Raw genomic sequence first — 12380 nt, forward strand, 5'->3', positions numbered from 1 at the left:
CCAATTCTAATATAAGCTTTCGTCTATCTCCTCAGGGAAAGCTCAGAACAGCGAATGGAGTGGTTTTCTAGGTTTCCCGACTCAGGATACTACAAAACTTTGTATGTTGTTCGAAACTGAGCTCTGGGTCAAAACTTACGTTTCTGGCTGAATTAGGCTCTTTTGCTAATTCTGATGTAAGCTTTGGTCTATCTCCTCAGGGAAAGCTCAGATCAGCGAATGGAGTGGTTTTTTAGCTTCCCCGACTCAGGACACCACTAACATGTGTATGTAATTCAAAACTGAGCTCTGGGTCAAAAGTTACGTTTCTGGCTGAATTGCACTCTTTTGCCAAATCTGATATAAGCTTTGGTCTAACTCCTTAGTGAAAGCTCAGATCAGCGAATGGAGTGGTTTTTTAGCTTCCCCGACTCAGGACACCACTAACATTTGTATGTTGTTCGAAACTGAGCTCTGAGTCAAAAGTTACGTTTCTGGCTGAATTAGGCTCTTTTGCCAATTCTAATATAAGCTTTCGTCTATCTCCTCAGGGAAAGCTCAGATCAGCGAATGGAGTGGTTTTCTAGGTTTCCCGACTCAGGATACTACAAAACTTTGTATGTTGTTCGAAACTGAGCTCTGGGTCAAAACTTACGTTTCTGGCTGAATTAGGCTCTTTTGCTAATTCTGATGTAAGCTTTGGTCTATCTCCTCAGGGAAAGCTCAGATCAGCGAATGGAGTGGTTTTTTAGCTTCCCCGACTCAGGACACCACTAACATGTGTATGTAATTCAAAACTGAGCTCTGGGTCAAAAGTTACGTTTCTGGCTGAATTGCACTCTTTTGCCAAATCTGATATAAGCTTTGGTCTAACTCCTTAGTGAAAGCTCAGATCAGCGAATGGAGTGGTTTTTTAGCTTCCCCGACTCAGGACACCACTAACATATGTATGTTGTTCGAAACTGAGCTCTGGGTCAAAAGTTACGTTTCTGGCTGAATTGTGCTATTTTGTTAATTCTAATATAAGCTTTGGTCTAACTCCTCAGGGAAAGCTCAGATCAGCGAATGGAGTGGTTTTTTAGCTTCCCCGACTCAGGACTCCACTAACATATGTATGTTGTTCGAAACTGAGCTCTGTGTCAAAAGTTACGTTTCTGGCTGAATTGCACTCTTTTGCCAAATCTGATATAAGCTTTGGTCTAACTCCTTAGGGAAAGCTCAGATCAGCGAATGGAGTGGTTTTTTTAGCTTCCCCGACTCAGGACACCACTAACATATGTATGTTGTTCGAAACTGAGCTCTGGGTCAAAAGTTACGTTTCTGGCTGAATTAGGCTCTTTTGCTAATTCTGATGTAAGCTTTGGTCTATCTCCTCAGGGAAAGCTCAGATCAGCGAATGGAGTGGTTTTTTAGCTTCCCCGACTCAGGACACCACTAACATGTGTATGTAATTCAAAACTGAGCTCTGGGTCAAAAGTTACGTTTCTGGCTGAATTGCACTCTTTTGCCAAATCTGATATAAGCTTTGGTCTAACTCCTCAGGGAAAGCGCAGACCCTCGAATGGAGTGGTCTTTTAGCTTCCTCGACTCTGGACACCATTAATGTGTTTATGTTTTTCAAAACTGAGCTCTGGGTCAAAAGTTACATTTCTGGCTGAATTGGGCTCTTTTGCCAATTCTGATATAAGCTTTGGTCTAACTCCTTAGTGAAAGCTCAGATCAGCGAATGGAGTGGTTTTTTAGCTTCCCCGACTCAGGACACCACTAACATATGTATGTTGTTCGAAACTGAGCTCTGGGTCAAAAGTTACGTTTCTGGCTGAATTGTGCTATTTTGTTAATTCTAATATAAGCTTTGGTCTAACTCCTCAGGGAAAGCTCAGATCAGCGAATGGAGTGGTTTTTTAGCTTCCCCGACTCAGGACTCCACTAACATATGTATGTTGTTCGAAACTGAGCTCTGTGTCAAAAGTTACGTTTCTGGCTGAATTGCACTCTTTTGCCAAATCTGATATAAGCTTTGGTCTAACTCCTTAGGGAAAGCTCAGATCAGCGAATGGAGTGGTTTTTTTAGCTTCCCCGACTCAGGACACCACTAACATATGTATGTTGTTCGAAACTGAGCTCTGGGTCAAAAGTTACGTTTCTGGCTGAATTAGGCTCTTTTGCTAATTCTGATGTAAGCTTTGGTCTATCTCCTCAGGGAAAGCTCAGATCAGCGAATGGAGTGGTTTTTTAGCTTCCCCGACTCAGGACACCACTAACATGTGTATGTAATTCAAAACTGAGCTCTGGGTCAAAAGTTACGTTTCTGGCTGAATTGCACTCTTTTGCCAAATCTGATATAAGCTTTGGTCTAACTCCTCAGGGAAAGCGCAGACCCTCGAATGGAGTGGTCTTTTAGCTTCCTCGACTCTGGACACCATTAATGTGTTTATGTTTTTCAAAACTGAGCTCTGGGTCAAAAGTTACATTTCTGGCTGAATTGGGCTCTTTTGCCAATTCTGATATAAGCTTTGGTCTAACTCCTCAGTGAAAGCTCAGATAAGCGAATGGAGTGGTTTTTTAGCTTCCCCGACTCAGGACTCCACTAACAATTGTATGTTATTGGAAACTGAGCTCTGGGTCAAAAGTTACGTTTCTTGTTGAATTGTGCTATTTTGCCAATTCTAATATAAGCTTTCGTCTAACTCCTCAGGGAAAGCTCAGATCAGCGAATGGAGTGGTTTTCTAGGTTTCCCGACTCAGGATACTACAAAACTTTGTATGTTGTTCGAAACTGAGCTCTGAGTCAAAAGTTACGTTTCTGGCTGAATTAGGCTCTTTTGCCAATTCTAATATAAGCTTTCGTCTATCTCCTCAGGGAAAGCTCAGATCAGCGAATGGAGTGGTTTTCTAGGTTTCCCGACTCAGGATACTACAAAACTTTGTATGTTGTTCGAAACTGAGCTCTGGGTCAAAAGTTACGTTTCTGGCTGAATTAGGCTCTTTTGCTAATTCTGATATAAACTTTGGTCTAACTCCTCAGTGAAAGCTCATATCAGCGAATGCTGTGGCTTTTTTTACCTTCCCCGACAGAACACCAGTAATATGTGTATGTTATTCGAAACTGTGTTCTGGGTCAAAAGTTACATTTCTGGCTGAATTAGGCTCTTTTGCTAATTCTGATGTAAGCTTTGGTCTATCTCCTCAGGGAAAGCTCAGATCAGCGAATGGAGTGGTTTTTTAGCTTCCCCGACTCAGGACACCACTAACATATGTATGTAATTCAAAACTGAGCTCTGGGTCAAAAGTTACGTTTCTGGCTGAATTGCACTCTTTTGCCAAATCTGATATAAGCTTTGGTCTAACTCCTTAGGGAAAGCTCAGATAAGCGAATGGAGTGGTTTTTTAGCTTCCCCGACTCAGGACTCCAATAACAATTGTATGTTATTGGAAACTGAGCTCTGGGTCAAAAGTTACGTTTCTTGTTGAATTGTGCTATTTTGCCAATTCTAATATAAGCTTTCGTCTAACTCCTCAGTGAAAGCTCAGATCAGCGAATGGAGTGGTTTTCTAGGTTTCCCAACTCAGGATACTACAAAACTTTGTATATTGTTCGAAACTGAGCTCTGAGTCAAAAGTTACGTTTCTGGCTGAATTAGGCTCTTTTGCCAATTCTAATATAAGCTTTGGTCTATCTCCTCAGGGAAAGCTCAGATCAGCGAATGGAGTGGTTTTTTAGCTTTCCCGACTCAGGACACCACTAACATGTGTATGTAATTCAAAACTGAGCTCTGGGTCAAAAGTTACGTTTCTGGCTGAATTGCACTCTTTTGCCAAATCTGATATAAGCTTTGGTCTAACTCCTCAGGGAAAGCGCAGATCCTCGAATGGAGTGGTCTTTTAGCTTCCTCGACTCTGGTCACCATTAACGTGTTTATGTTATTCGAAACTGCGTTGTGGGTCAAAAGTTACGTTTCTGGCTGAATTAGGCTCTTTTGCCAATTCTAATATAAGCTTTCGTCTATCTCCTCAGGGAAAGCTCAGATCAGCGAATGGAGTGGTTTTCTAGGTTTCCCGACTCAGGATACTACAAAACTTTGTATGTTGTTCGAAACTGAGCTCTGGGTCAAAAGTTACGTTTCTGGCTGAATTAGGCTCTTTTGCTAATTCTGATATAAACTTTGGTCTAACTCCTCAGTGAAAGCTCATATCAGCGAATGCTGTGGCTTTTTTTACCTTCCCCGACAGAACACCAGTAACATGTGTATGTAATTCAAAACTGAGCTCTGGGTCAAAAGTTACGTTTCTGGCTGAATTGCACTCTTTTGCCAAATCTGATATAAGCTTTGGTCTAACTCCTTAGGGAAAGCTCAGATCAGCGAATGGAGTGGTTTTTTAGCTTCCCCGACTCAGGACACCACTAACATATGTATGTTGTTCGAAACTGAGCTCTGGGTCAAAAGTTACGTTTCTGGCTGAATTGTGCTATTTTGTTAATTCTAATATAAGCTTTGGTCTAACTCCTCAGGGAAAGCTCAGATCAGCGAATGGAGTGGTTTTTTAGCTTCCCCGACTCAGGACTCCACTAACATATGTATGTTGTTCGAAACTGAGCTCTGTGTCAAAAGTTACGTTTCTGGCTGAATTGCACTCTTTTGCCAAATCTGATATAAGCTTTGGTCTAACTCCTTAGGGAAAGCTCAGATCAGCGAATGGAGTGGTTCTTTTAGCTTCCCCGACTCAGGACACTACTAACATATGTATGTTCTTCGAAACTGAGCTCTGGGTCAAAAGTTACGTTTCTGGCTGAATTAGGCTCTTTTGCTAATTCTGATGTAAGCTTTGGTCTATCTCCTCAGGGAAAGCTCAGATCAGCGAATGGAGTGGTTTTTTAGCTTCCCCGACTCAGGACACCACTAACATGTGTATGTAATTCAAAACTGAGCTCTGGGTCAAAAGTTACGTTTCTGGCTGAATTGCACTCTTTTGCCAAATCTGATATAAGCTTTGGTCTAACTCCTCAGGGAAAGCGCAGATCCTCGAATGGAGTGGTCTTTTAGCTTCCTCGACTCTGGACACCATTAATGTGTTTATGTTTTTCAAAACTGAGCTCTGGGTCAAAAGTTACATTTCTGGCTGAATTGGGCTCTTTTGCCAATTCTGATATAAGCTTTGGTCTAACTCCTCAGTGAAAGCTCAGATAAGCGAATGGAGTGGTTTTTTAGCTTCCCCGACTCAGGACTCCACTAACAATTGTATGTTATTGGAAACTGAGCTCTGGGTCAAAAGTTACGTTTCTTGTTGAATTGTGCTATTTTGCCAATTCTAATATAAGCTTTCGTCTAACTCCTCAGGGAAAGCTCAGATCAGCGAATGGAGTGGTTTTCTAGGTTTCCCGACTCAGGATACTACAAAACTTTGTATGTTGTTCGAAACTGAGCTCTGAGTCAAAAGTTACGTTTCTGGCTGAATTAGGCTCTTTTGCCAATTCTAATATAAGCTTTGGTCTATCTCCTCAGGGAAAGCTCAGATCAGCGAATGGAGTGGTTTTTTAGCTTCCCCGACTCAGGACACCACTAACAATTGTATGTTATTGGAAACTGAGCTCTGGGTCAAAAGTTACGTTTCTTGTTGAATTGTGCTATTTTGCCAATTCTAATATAAGCTTTCGTCTAACTCCTCAGGGAAAGCTCAGATCAGCGAATGGAGTGGTTTTCTAGGTTTCCCGACTCAGGATACTACAAAACTTTGTATGTTGTTCGAAACTGAGCTCTGGGTCAAAAGTTACGTTTCTGGCTGAATTAGGCTCTTTTGCTAATTCTGATATAAACTTTGGTCTAACTCCTCAGTGAAAGCTCATATCAGCGAATGCTGTGGCTTTTTTTACCTTCCCCGACAGAACACCAGTAATATGTGTATGTTATTCGAAACTGTGTTCTGGGTCAAAAGTTACATTTCTGGCTGAATTAGGCTCTTTTGCTAATTCTGATGTAAGCTTTGGTCTATCTCCTCAGGGAAAGCTCAGATCAGTGAATGGAGTGGTTTTTTAGCTTCCCCGACTCAGGACACCACTAACATGTGTATGTAATTCAAAACTGAGCTCTTGGTCAAAAGTTACGTTTCTGGCTGAATTGCACTCTTTTGCCAAATCTGATATAAGCTTTGGTCTAACTCCTCAGGGAAAGCGCAGACCCTCGAATGGAGTGGTCTTTTAGCTTCCCCGACTCTGGACACCATTAATGTGTTTATGTTTTTCAAAACTGAGCTCTGGGTCAAAAGTTACATTTCTGGCTGAATTGGGCTCTTTTGCCAATTCTGATATAAGCTTTGGTCTAACTCCTCAGTGAAAGCTCAGATAAGCGAATGGAGTGGTTTTTTTAGCTTCCCCGACTCAGGACTCCACTAACAATTGTATGTTATTAGCTTTTGCTAATTCTGATGTAAGCTTTGGTCTATCTCCTCAGGGAAAGCTCAGATCAGTGAATGGAGTGGTTTTTTAGCTTCCCCGACTCAGGACACCACTAACATGTGTATGTAATTCAAAACTGAGCTCTGGGTCAAAAGTTACGTTTCTGGCTGAATTGCACTCTTTTGCCAAATCTGATATAAGCTTTGGTCTAACTCCTTAGGGAAAGCTCAGATCAGCGAATGGAGTGGTTTTTTAGCTTCCCCGACTCAGGACACCACTAACATGTGTATGTAATTCAAAACTGAGCTCTGGGTCAAAAGTTACGTTTCTGGCTGAATTGCACTCTTTTGCCAAATCTGATATAAGCTTTGGTCTAACTCCTTAGGGAAAGCTCAGATCAGCGAATGGAGTGGTTTTTTAGCTTCCCCGACTCAGGACACCACTAACATGTGTATGTAATTCAAAACTGAGCTCTGGGTCAAAAGTTACGTTTCTGGCTGAATTGCACTCTTTTGCCAAATCTGATATAAGCTTTGGTCTAACTCCTCAGGGAAAGCGCAGACCCTCGAATGGAGTGGTCTTTTAGCTTCCCCGACTCTGGACACCATTAATGTGTTTATGTTTTTCAAAACTGAGCTCTGGGTCAAAAGTTACATTTCTGGCTGAATTGGGCTCTTTTGCCAATTCTAATATAAGCTTTCGTCTATCTCCTCAGGGAAAGCTCAGATCAGCGAATGGAGTGGTTTTCTAGGTTTCCCGACTCAGGATACTACAAAACTTTGTATGTTGTTCGAAACTGAGCTCTGGGTCAAAAGTTACGTTTCTGGCTGAATTAGGCTCTTTTGCTAATTCTGATATAAACTTTGGTCTAACTCCTCAGTGAAAGCTCATATCAGCGAATGCTGTGGCTTTTTTTACCTTCCCCGACAGAACACCAGTAATATGTGTATGTTATTCGAAACTGTGTTCTGGGTCAAAAGTTACATTTCTGGCTGAATTAGGCTCTTTTGCTAATTCTGATGTAAGCTTTGGTCTATCTCCTCAGGGAAAGCTCAGATCAGCGAATGGAGTGGTTTTTTATCTTCCCCGACTCAGGACACCACTAACATGTGTATGTAATTCAAAACTGAGCTCTGGGTCAAAAGTTACGTTTCTGGCTGAATTGCACTCTTTTGCCAAATCTGATATAAGCTTTGGTCTAACTCCTTAGGGAAAGCTCAGATCAGCGAATGGAGTGGTTTTTTTAGCTTCCCTGACTCAGGACACCACTAACATATGTATATTGTTCGAAACTGAGCTCTGGGTCCAAAGTTACGTTTCTGGCTGAATTAGGCTCTTTTGCTAATTCTGATGTAAGCTTTGGTCTATCTCCTCAGGGAAAGCTCAGATCAGCGAATGGAGTGGTTTTTTAGCTTCCCCGACTCAGGACACCACTAACATGTGTATGTAATTCAAAACTGAGCTCTGGGTCAAAAGTTACGTTTCTGGCTGAATTGCACTCTTTTGCCAAATCTGATATAAGCTTTGGTCTAACTCCTCAGGGAAAGCGCAGATCCTCGAATGGAGTGGTCTTTTAGCTTCCTCGACTCTGGACACCATTAATGTGTTTATGTTTTTCAAAACTGAGCTCTGGGTCAAAAGTTACATTTCTGGCTGAATTGGGCTCTTTTGCCAATTCTGATATAAGCTTTGGTCTAACTCCTCAGTGAAAGCTCAGATAAGCGAATGGAGTGGTTTTTTAGCTTCCCCGACTCAGGACTCCACTAACAATTGTATGTTATTGGAAACTGAGCTCTGGGTCAAAAGTTACGTTTCTTGTTGAATTGTGCTATTTTGCCAATTCTAATATAAGCTTTCGTCTAACTCCTCAGGGAAAGCTCAGATCAGCGAATGGAGTGGTTTTCTAGGTTTCCCAACTCAGGATACTACAAAACTTTGTATGTTGTTCGAAACTGAGCTCTGAGTCAAAAGTTACGTTTCTGGCTGAATTAGGCTCTTTTGCCAATTCTAATATAAGCTTTCGTCTATCTCCTCAGGGAAAGCTCAGATCATCGAATGGAGTGGTTTTTTAGCTTCCCCGACTCAGGACACCATTAACGTGTTTATGTTATTCGAAACTGCGTTGTGGGTCAAAAGTTACGTTTCTGGCTGAATTGCACTCTTTTGCCAAATCTGATATAAGCTTTGGTCTAACTCCTCAGTGAAAGCTCATATCAGCGAATGGTTTGGCTTTTTTTACCTTCCCCGACAGAACACCAGTAACATGTGTATGTTATTTGAAACTGTGTTCTGGGTCAAAAGTTACATTTCTTGCTGAATTAGGCTCTTTTGCTAATTCTGATGTAAGCTTTGGTCTATCTCCTCAGGGAAAGCTCAGATCAGCGAATGGAGTGGTTTTTTAGCTTCCCCGACTCAGGACACCACTAACATGTGTATGTAATTCAAAACTGAGCTCTGGGTCAAAAGTTACGTTTCTGGCTGAATTGCACTCTTTTGCCAAATCTGATATAAGCTTTGGTCTAACTCCTCAGGGAAAGCGCAGATCCTCGAATGGAGTGGTCTTTTAGCTTCCTCGACTCTGGTCACCATTAACGTGTTTATGTTATTCGAAACTGCGTTGTGGGTCAAAAGTTACGTTTCTGGCTGAATTAGGCTCTTTTGCCAATTCTAATATAAGCTTTCGTCTATCTCCTCAGGGAAAGCTCAGATCAGCGAATGGAGTGGTTTTCTAGGTTTCCCGACTCAGGATACTACAAAACTTTGTATGTTGTTCGAAACTGAGCTCTGGGTCAAAAGTTACGTTTCTGGCTGAATTAGGCTCTTTTGCTAATTCTGATATAAACTTTGGTCTAACTCCTCAGTGAAAGCTCATATCAGCGAATGCTGTGGCTTTTTTTACCTTCCCCGACAGAACACCAGTAACATGTGTATGTAATTCAAAACTGAGCTCTGGGTCAAAAGTTACGTTTCTGGCTGAACTGCACTCTTTTGCCAAATCTGATATAAGCTTTGGTCTATCTCCTCAGGGAAAGCTCAGATCAGCGAATGGAGTGGTTTTTTAGCTTCCCCGACAGAACACCAGTAACATGTGTATGTAATTCAAAACTGAGCTCTGGGTCAAAAGTTACATTTCTGGCTGAATTAGGCTCTTTTGCTAATTCTGATGTAAGCTTTGGTCTATCTCCTCAGGGAAAGCTCAGATCAGCGAATGGAGTGGTTTTTTAGCTTCCCCGACTCAGGACACCACTAACATGTGTATGTAATTCAAAACTGAGCTCTGGGTCAAAAGTTACGTTTCTGGCTGAATTGCACTCTTTTGCCAAATCTGATATAAGCTTTGGTCTAACTCCTTAGGGAAAGCTCAGATCAGCGAATGGAGTGGTTTTTTAGCTTCCCCGACTCAGGACACCACTAACATATGTATGTTGTTCGAAACTGAGCTCTGGGTCAAAAGTTACGTTTCTGGCTGAATTGTGCTATTTTGTTAATTCTAATATAAGCTTTGGTCTAACTCCTCAGGGAAAGCTCAGATCAGCGAATGGAGTGGTTTTTTAGCTTCCCCGACTCAGGACTCCACTAACATATGTATGTTGTTCGAAACTGAGCTCTGTGTCAAAAGTTACGTTTCTGGCTGAATTGCACTCTTTTGCCAAATCTGATATAAGCTTTGGTCTAACTCCTTAGGGAAAGCTCAGATCAGCGAATGGAGTGGTTTTTTTAGCTTCCCCGACTCAGGACACTACTAACATATGTATGTTGTTCGAAACTGAGCTCTGGGTCAAAAGTTACGTTTCTGGCTGAATTAGGCTCTTTTGCTAATTCTGATGTAAGCTTTGGTCTATCTCCTCAGGGAAAGCTCAGATCAGCGAATGGAGTGGTTTTTTAGCTTCCCCGACTCAGGACACCACTAACATGTGTATGTAATTCAAAACTGAGCTCTGGGTCAAAAGTTACGTTTCTGGCTGAATTGCACTCTTTTGCCAAATCTGATATAAGCTTTGGTCTAACTCCTCAGGGAAAGCGCAGATCCTCGAATGGAGTGGTCTTTTAGCTTCCTCGACTCTGGACACCATTAATGTGTTTATGTTTTTCAAAACTGAGCTCTGGGTCAAAAGTTACATTTCTGGCTGAATTGGGCTCTTTTGCCAATTCTGATATAAGCTTTGGTCTAACTCCTCAGTGAAAGCTCAGATAAGCGAATGGAGTGGTTTTTTAGCTTCCCCGACTCAGGACTCCACTAACAATTGTATGTTATTGGAAACTGAGCTCTGGGTCAAAAGTTACGTTTCTTGTTGAATTGTGCTATTTTGCCAATTCTAATATAAGCTTTCGTCTAACTCCTCAGGGAAAGCTCAGATCAGCGAATGGAGTGGTTTTCTAGGTTTCCCAACTCAGGATACTACAAAACTTTGTATGTTGTTCGAAACTGAGCTCTGGGTCAAAAGTTACGTTTCTGGCTGAATTAGGCTCTTTTGCTAATTCTGATATAAACTTTGGTCTAACTCCTCAGTGAAAGCTCATATCAGCGAATGCTGTGGCTTTTTTTACCTTCCCCGACAGAACACCAGTAACATGTGTATGTAATTCAAAACTGAGCTCTGGGTCAAAAGTTACGTTTCTGGCTGAATTGCACTCTTTTGCCAAATCTGATATAAGCTTTGGTCTAACTCCTTAGGGAAAGCTCAGATCAGCGAATGGAGTGGTTTTTTACCTTCCCCGACTCAGGACACCACTAACATATGTATGTTGTTCGAAACTGAGCTCTGGGTCAAAAGTTACGTTTCTGGCTGAATTGTGCTATTTTGTTAATTCTAATATAAGCTTTGGTCTAACTCCTCAGGGAAAGCTCAGATCAGCGAATGGAGTGATTTTTTAGCTTCCCCGACTCAGGACTCCACTAACATATGTATGTTGTTCGAAACTGAGCTCTGTGTCAAAAGTTACGTTTCTGGCTGAATTGCACTCTTTTGCCAAATCTGATATAAGCTTTGGTCTAACTCCTTAGGGAAAGCTCAGATCAGCGAATGGAGTGGTTTTTTTAGCTTCCCCGACTCAGGACACTACTAACATATGTATGTTGTTCGAAACTGAGCTCTGGGTCAAAAGTTACGTTTCTGGCTGAATTAGGCTCTTTTGCTAATTCTGATGTAAGCTTTGGTCTATCTCCTCAGTGAAAGCTCATATCAGCGAATGCTGTGGCTTTTTTTACCTTCCCCGACAGAACACCAGTAATATGTGTATGTTATTCAAAACTGTGTTCTGGGTCAAAAGTTACATTTCTGGCTGAATTAGGCTCTTTTGCTAATTCTGATGTAAGCTTTGGTCTATCTCCTCAGGGAAAGCTCAGATCAGCGAATGGAGTGGTTTTTTAGCTTCCCCGACTCAGGACACCACAAACATGTGTATGTAATTCAAAACTGAGCTCTTGGTCAAAAGTTACGTTTCTGGCTGAATTGCACTCTTTTGCCAAATCTGATATAAGCTTTGGTCTAACTCCTCAGGGAAAGCGCAGATCAGCGAATGGAGTGGTTTTCTAGGTTTCCCGACTCAGGATACTACAAAACTTTGTATGTTGTTCGAAACTGAGCTCTGGGTCAAAAGTTACGTTTCTGGCTGAATTAGGCTCTTTTGCTAATTCTGATATAAACTTTGGTCTAACTCCTCAGTGAAAGCTCATATCAGCGAATGCTGTGGCTTTTTTTACCTTCCCCGACAGAACACCAGTAATATGTGTATGTTATTCGAAACTGTGTTCTGGGTCAAAAGTTACATTTCTGGCTGAATTAGGCTCTTTTGCTAATTCTGATGTAAGCTTTGGTCTATCTCCTCAGGGAAAGCTCAGATCAGCGAATGGAGTGGTTTTTTAGCTTCCCCGACTCAGGACACCACAAACATGTGTATGTAATTCAAAACTGAGCTCTTGGTCAAAAGTTACGTTTCTGGCTGAATTGCACTCTTTTGCCAAATCTGATATAAGCTTTGGTCTAACTCCTCAGGGAAAGCGCAG

The sequence above is a fragment of the Natrix helvetica genome, assembly GCF_964273705.1.
Source record: "Natrix helvetica genome assembly, chromosome: 8".
Classification (NCBI taxonomy): Eukaryota; Metazoa; Chordata; class Lepidosauria; order Squamata; family Natricidae; genus Natrix; species Natrix helvetica.